Raw genomic sequence first — 7,635 nt, 5'->3', positions numbered from 1 at the left:
CCTGTCGCGGCGGGCGTAATTCAACCCCTGATCGATCAGTATGCTAGCTGTACCTGTGTGACTGTACGTGAGTGAGACTGTACTGTGGACTGTGCAGGACCACGCGCAAGAAGGGTGCCTTTCAAAGCCTGCTCTACAGTACTAGCTAGCTCGAGGTATATATGGAGACTTGGAGAGTGCGTGGAAGCGAATTAATATGAGGCAGGTATGGAGAGCGATCGAGCGGTGGTTGGCCACATGAGTAAGCGGAGCCCCTGCGCGCGCGGGGTTCTTATCGCTAACCCGATCTTTTGCTCGATCTGGGGCCTCGCCAATCACCACTCCAGTAACGTAACTTGCCATCAGACAGACACGCACACACACAGTTTATAGCTGGGCTGGACTGGGCTGATATATCTCGCGTTTCAATTCTGCTAACAAGGTCAATGCACGCGAGTTTAAATGATGGGCAGCAGGGCAGGTAGCTTTGAGCATCCAACCAGGGTGGCGCGAGAGAGACCGGGACGAAACACTGTCATGATCACCGGCCGGCCGAGTGCGTCGAGGATGGCCAATCCCAGTCGTGGTGCCGTCGGGAGCCAAGCATTAAGCCCACCCCGGAATAGGAGTTCGTTAGGCAGAGAGACGACAGCTCCGCCCGGCGCCCACATGCATGGGCGCGCCGCCCGGCCTCTGCATGCCGTTCAGAATTTGGGCACCGCCACGCCACGCCGCCTGTCGCTCTCCGGCCGGCCCCCCCGACCCGTTACGGGCTTGCCTGCCTCAGGCGTGTCGACCTCATGCCGCTCTCGCTTCTTTTTCATGCGAGCAAGAAATGCTCAAAGCGGGTGACGAGTGGGCCTCATTTAACTGTTGAATAATTGAGATTGAGGCCACCCACATGCAATGACGACCGTAGCGCGCGAGCTCTGTGTAGACGGAGGGTCGGGGCCGCGGCCGCCCGCCCGCTGCTGCCTGCAGTACAAATAAGCTCAAAGCCTGCGGCACGTTCAACTTTTCACTGGCGGTTTCCGTTATCAAACGTCAGTGAAAGAAACAGGTGGGCCCGGCTTTAAAAACCGCCAGTGGAAATAGGATGTTTCCACTGGCGGTTGTGTTACACAAACCGCCAGTGAAAATTGATTTCCACTGGCGGTTATCTTAACTTAACCGCCAGTGGAAACATCCTATTTCCACTGGCGGTTTTTAAAGACAACCGCCAGTGGAAATCAATTTTCACTGGCGGTTTTTAAAGACAACCGCCAGTGAAGTGTCTGTTATAAATACCCCTCTTCCCCCGACAGTGAACTGTATGCTCGCAGCCAACTTCCATTGGAGGCGATTTTGGAGGTCCAGAATTCACAAAATACATGGGGAGAGGTTTTGATCTTCATTTTTTGGAAGAAGATTGCTAAGAAAGGTTGGTTTATGTTGCTAATGTCAATTTTTATTCATTTTTGCTCAATTTTAGCCACATTTTGGATCTAGGGTTTCACCATTGGAGAGAGAGTGTATCCTCTCTCAATTTTAGCCACATTTTAGCCACATTTTTGCTCTATTCGCTCAAACAAAGTTGTTTAATATGGTTAGATTTTGTCTATCCTCTCTCCTTTTTCATGTTTAGTTCTCAAATCAGTTTATCCATGACATATTAAGTTGTTTAATGAATGGTTCATGTGTTGTGTGGAGAGAGAAGAAGATAGGTTTGATAATTAAGATTGTTTTTATTAGTTGCTATGAAAGTTGGTTTAATTATGTTTTAATTGCCAATTATTGTTTATCTTTGCTCAATTTTGGAACTAGGCCTTCACCATGTGTTAAAGAGAAGAGTATGGCTAGGAAAGTTTAGTTTTATGTTCCTCTTGCCAATTTTTGTTCATTTTCCTTAAATTTAGCCACATTTTGGATATAGGGTTTCACCCCTTCATCCTTCCCAACAGGTGGTGATGGAGAGGACATCCTGGATGTATAACTTATCAAGGCTAGATCCATCATACATATCCGAGGTCCATAAGTTTATTGATGTCGCTACGAACCATGCTTGGAGAACAAAGACAAAACACATATATTGTCCATGCATGGACTGCAAAAATGCTGCTGTATTTAATGACACAGAACAAATCATATCTCATCTGGTATGCCGAGGATTTATGAAGGATTACACAATTTGGACAAAGCATGGAGAGGGTAGCTCTTCGCCTTATACGACTGGAAACCCTGAGAACATCGACGACAGATTTCAGTTCGTTCACGAGACACACCAACCTCTTCCACAGAGCGAACATGTAGTGCAAAATGTTACTGATCATGGTTACACTCGAGGAAATGAACATGATAGACCTTATGTTCTGCCAAGTGTTATGGATGAGGAAGATGCAGAGTTGCTAGAGGCAATGTTGCGTCATCATACAGATCAATCGATGTTCTTAATGAAAGGTATGGAGTCCCTGAAGAAGGCAGCAGAAGAGCCTTTGTACGACGAGTCTAAGGGTTGTACCAAAGAGTTCACGACGCTCCGGTCTGTGCTAAAGCTGTTGATGTTAAAAGCTAAATATGGTGTGTCTGATGCTGGCTTCGATGCGTTCTTGAGTATTATCGCAGACATGCTTCCAAAGGAGAACAATGTGCCTGCTAACACGTACTATGCAAAGAAACTAATCAGTCCGCTCACTATGGGTGTGGAGAAGATCCACGCGTGTAGAAATCACTGTATCCTTTATCGAGGTGATGATTATAAAGACTTGGAGAGCTGCCCAAAGTGCGGTGCAAGTAGGTACAAGACGAATAAAGACTATCGAGAGGACGAAGAGTGTGTTGCATCCGTGTCTAAAGGGAAGAAGCGAAAGAAAGCCCAAAAAATACTACAAAATCCACGAGCAAAGAAAAAGAAGTAGACTATTATGCGCTCAAAAAGATTCCTGCTTTGGTGATGTGGTACCTCCCCGTCGTCGATCGATTGAGGTGTTTGTTCGCTAATCCTGAGGATGCCAGACTTATGAGCTGGCATGCTTCTGATGAGCACAAAAACGATGGGAAGCTTCGACATCCAGCCGATGGGAAGCAGTGGCAAGATTTCAATGACAACCACCGAGACTTTGCCGATGAACCGAGAAATGTTAGGTTCGCACTGAGTACTGATGGAATGAACCCATTTGCTGAGAGGAGCAGCAAGCATAGCACATGGCCGGTGATCCTCACCATATACAACCTTCCTCCATGGTTGATGCAGAAACGGAAGTACATTTTGCTAACCATCCTTATTTCTGGACCTACACAACCTGGAGTTGACATGGATGTATTTTTGGAGCCCTTAATGGAGGATATGAAAATATTGTGGGAAACAGGTGTTCAAATGTTGGATGAGTATCGTAAAGGTTCATTCACGCTGAGAGCAATTCTTTTTGTTACGATCAACGATTACCCTGCTCTCTTCACATTATCAGGCCAGTTTAAGGGAAAGGTTGGTTGCACAGTATGCATTGATGGAACTGCTTACGTATCCCTTGCTGCATCTAGGAAGATAGTTTACATGAGGCACAGACGCTTTTTATTGGAAGGACACAGGTACCGCATGCGAAAGATGGATAAGTACTTCGACAATAATGGTGAACTACATTCTACTGCTCCATCGGGTAACAATAGAGGTCATAGAGTTTTTGAAATAGTCAGGAATATCAAGTTTGTTTTCGGGAAGAAGACAAAAGACGGAAAAACAAGGAAGGATGTCAAACCAGCTTCGGGGGCTATATTCAAGAAGAAGTCTATTTTCTTCGAGTACTTGCCTTACTGGAAAGAGTTAGATGTGCGGCATGCGATCGATGGTATGCACGTTCAGAAGAACGTGTTTGAAAGCATAATGGGCACCTTGCTAGACATAAAGGGCAAAACAAAAGAAGGGCTCAATTCACGCATGGACTTGGTAGATTTAGGCATAAAAAAGGAACTACATCCCGTTCTTCAAGAAAATGGGAAGTACCATCTCCCAGCAGCAAGCTACAATCTCAATGTAGATGAGAAACATGTGATGTGTGTTTGGCTTAAGAATTTGAAAGTCCCATCCGGATTCTGCTCTAGCATACGGAGTATTATGTCAATGAAAGACCTGACAATCACCAACTACAACTCACATGATTGCCATGTCATGCTGACTACATTCCTACCTATTGCCATCAGGGCTATAAATCCTTTGTTTTTAAAGATGGCAATCACACGGTTGTGCTACTTTTTCAACAGGATTTCACAAAAGGTAATTGGCCGTGATGAGTTGGCATCTCTTCAGGAATTCGCAGTGGAGACAATATCACAGTTTGAGATGTGTTTCCCTCCATCGTTCTTTGATATTATGGTGCACCTTGTGGTGCACTTGGTGCCACAAATAGAGGCATTGGGTCCTATGTACTTGCATGAAATGTGGACGTATGAGCGTTTCATGTCAATACTGAATGGCTATGTATCAACCCGTGCTCGTCCTGAGGCATCCATGATAGAGGGGTACTGTACCGAAGAGGCCATTGAGTCCGGAGGTCCATTCTGCAATAGTATCCTAAAAGACCAGGTTGCAATAGGTCTGCCTCCGTCACGACACGAGGGTAGACTGTATGGAAGCGGGAGGATGGGACGGAAATCTTTCATCCCACCGGATTACGATATAGTACTTGAGGCACATCAGAGCATCCTACATCAGCTAACGATAATGGAGCCATTTATCCAACAACACATCAATGAGCTTCGCGAGCAAAATCCTGGGCATACGGATGATTGGGTAATGAAGCAACATAAGCAGCGATTCAACACATGGCTAATGGTGAAGGACATTCCACGTGGAGAAACAATAGAAGAACAAACCATCAAGGGCTTGGCATCTGGACCATCACGCCAGGTCACAACATGGCAAACCTATGACATTAGTGGATTCACATTTTGTACCAAGTCCAAGGACAAAAAGAGCATGTCACAAAACAGTGGTGTTCGATGCGAGGCCATAGATGATGAAACTGGTGAGATTATAACATATTTTGGCTTTATTGAGGACATATGGGAACTAGACTATGGTACATTTCAGATCTCGGTTTTCCGATGTCAATGGGTTGAAGACAAACATGTCACGGTAGACAACTATGGGGTCAGAGTTCTTGATCTAAGTAAGGTAGGTTACAAAGATGACCCATGGATCCTTGCTAATCGTGCTGCACAGGTCTTCTATGCTGAACAGATCATTTCTAACAATGAGAAGAAAAGCACCGACAAACCGAAGCATGTAGTTTTTCCTGGAAAACAACAAGCTATAGGAGTTGATGGTGTATCTGATTTAGAGGATTTTAACCAGTTCAACGACATGTCTCTTTTCATAGACCATCCAACCAAGATAAGGAACGTTGAGCGAAGCATCCCACGCAATTCGTTGCCCTGGGTACGCCACGATGGACAAGGCAGAACAATAGCTTCCTAGATTATATACTTGTCATGTAATTGATTATTGTTAGGACTTGTCATGTAATTGATTATTGTTAGGACTTTGCACATCCAGAATGCCCGTTCTTGCACTGATTTTACACAGAGCAGAACATCATGCTGGAGCCTACCGATCAATATGTACTGTATATATACATGCATGGTAATCTGACTTGCCATGAAAACTTCGGACTGGAAGGGTAGGCAGCAGATGTCGCACTCCAGCGCGTCCTTCTCCACGGATAGTGTCACAAAGCCGTGGTCTTTTTCCCAGTCATGGTTTATCACCTAGAAAGGTAAATAAAAGCAGAGAAGATTATTCGACTAATATATATCAGGCAGTAAGAAACAACCATCTCCAACGGTGACGAGAGACGCAAAGCCAAGAGACAACATAGGATTTAATTCATACAGTGGGAGTGAAGACGAAGATACGCGAAGCAAGGAGACTACATAGGATTTAAACACTGCAATTGAATGCTCTCACTGAGTGGAGGAGCCGAGGAGGCCGCGCAGGCCTGCCCGTCAGCCGTTTCCGACGTCTCACTGAGACGTCTCGACCTCGGATCGAGGTGCTCGAGGATCGGGGTCCACGTGAACCCACCGGCACCTTCGGCGGTTTCTGCTTCCTAGCCCTAGGATTGGAGCCTTCTCTAGTTCTCTTGAGTTGAGCCTCGACTACTCCGGCGGGGGAAAGTGTACTGCTGCAGCAGCACTGGAGCGCAGAAGTCGAAGTCTTCTTTGATCAATCGAGTCAATCAAAGAAGTTGCATTTTGTTGTCGTCTCACCAGGCAGGCTATCTGATCGGCGACATGTCTGAATGTCGTATCAGGCTTTATCGATCATCTCCACAGGTATTATATACTCTACTTCTCATTGAACTCTAGAGGTGCCCACAGCATTTTGTGATAAAGAGGAGAGAGAGAGAGGAGAGATAGAGGAGAGAGAGAGAGGGAAGAGATAGAGGAGAGAGAGGAGAGATAGAGGAGAGATAGAGGAGAGAGAGAGATAGAGGAGAGAGAGGAGAGATAGAGGAGAGATAGAGGAGAGAGTATACTTAATATATAAAAACTATACTAATTAAATATATAAAAAGTATACTAAACAATATATAAAAAACTATGTTAAATAATAACAAAAAACAATTTCTACTGGCGGTTGTCATATAGAACCGCCAGTAGAAATGGCTTCTACAGTCTGTGGAAGCCATTTCTACTGGCGGTTCTCTATGACAACCGCCAGTAGAAATGGTTTCTACTGGCGGTTCTCGTTGTCAACCGCCAGTAGAAATGGCTTCTACAGTCTGTGGAAACCATTTCTACTGGCGGTTCTCGTTATCAACCGCCAGTAGAAATGGCGCCTATATAAAGGTGGCGCGCGGGAGCCGAAAATTTTACAAGTCCCTGGCGCCCTTTCACTTGAAGACGACGCCGTCAGGCTGCTGGATTTCGACCCCGAGGGTTTTCGCCGGCGATCGTCCCCGCGCCCGTCCCCACGCCGCCATTCCCGCCCCCGCACCGCCGTCTCCAGGTTTTTTCTCTTTCCCCTATTCTGTACCGCCGCCGTCTACTACCGCGCCGGGCCGCCGCCGCCGCCGCGTTTTAGTAAAACCTAGGGCACGCGCCGCCGCCGAGAGGGAGGAAGAGAGATGAAGGAGAGGGAGAGGGAAGAGAGAGGAGGGAGAGGGAGGAGAGAGGAGGGCGCACGCGCCGCCCGCCGCCGAGAGGGAGGAAGAGAGAGGAAGAGAGAGGGAGAGAGATAGAGGGAGGGAGAGGAGGGTGAGAGAGAGAGAGGAATTTTATACATTGTAATTTTATGTGTTCAAATGTATGTTGAATTCATATGTGTTCAAATGTATGTTGAAATGTATGTTGAAATGTATGGTGAGAGAGATAGAGGGAGGGAGAGGAGGGTGAGAGAGGGAGAGGAGGGTGAGAGAGAGAGAGGAATTTTATACATTGTAATTTTATGTGTTCAAATGTATGTTGAATTCATATGTGTTCAAATGTATGTTGAATATATACATTGTAATTTTATCCGTCACAACTCGATAATATACGTATCCGATCCGATCCGAATTCGATCTGAACTCGATAATTTCCGTACGACTCTCCCTCTCTCCCTCTCTATACGTCCTATGCGACTCTCCCTCTCTCCCTCTCCTCGTCCTATACGACTCTCCCTCTCTCTATACGTCCTATGCG

This window comes from Zea mays, chromosome 4 (assembly GCF_902167145.1).
Source record: "Zea mays cultivar B73 chromosome 4, Zm-B73-REFERENCE-NAM-5.0, whole genome shotgun sequence".
NCBI classification, from domain to species: domain Eukaryota; kingdom Viridiplantae; phylum Streptophyta; class Magnoliopsida; order Poales; family Poaceae; genus Zea; species Zea mays.
This window is presented reverse-complemented; position numbering follows the sequence as displayed.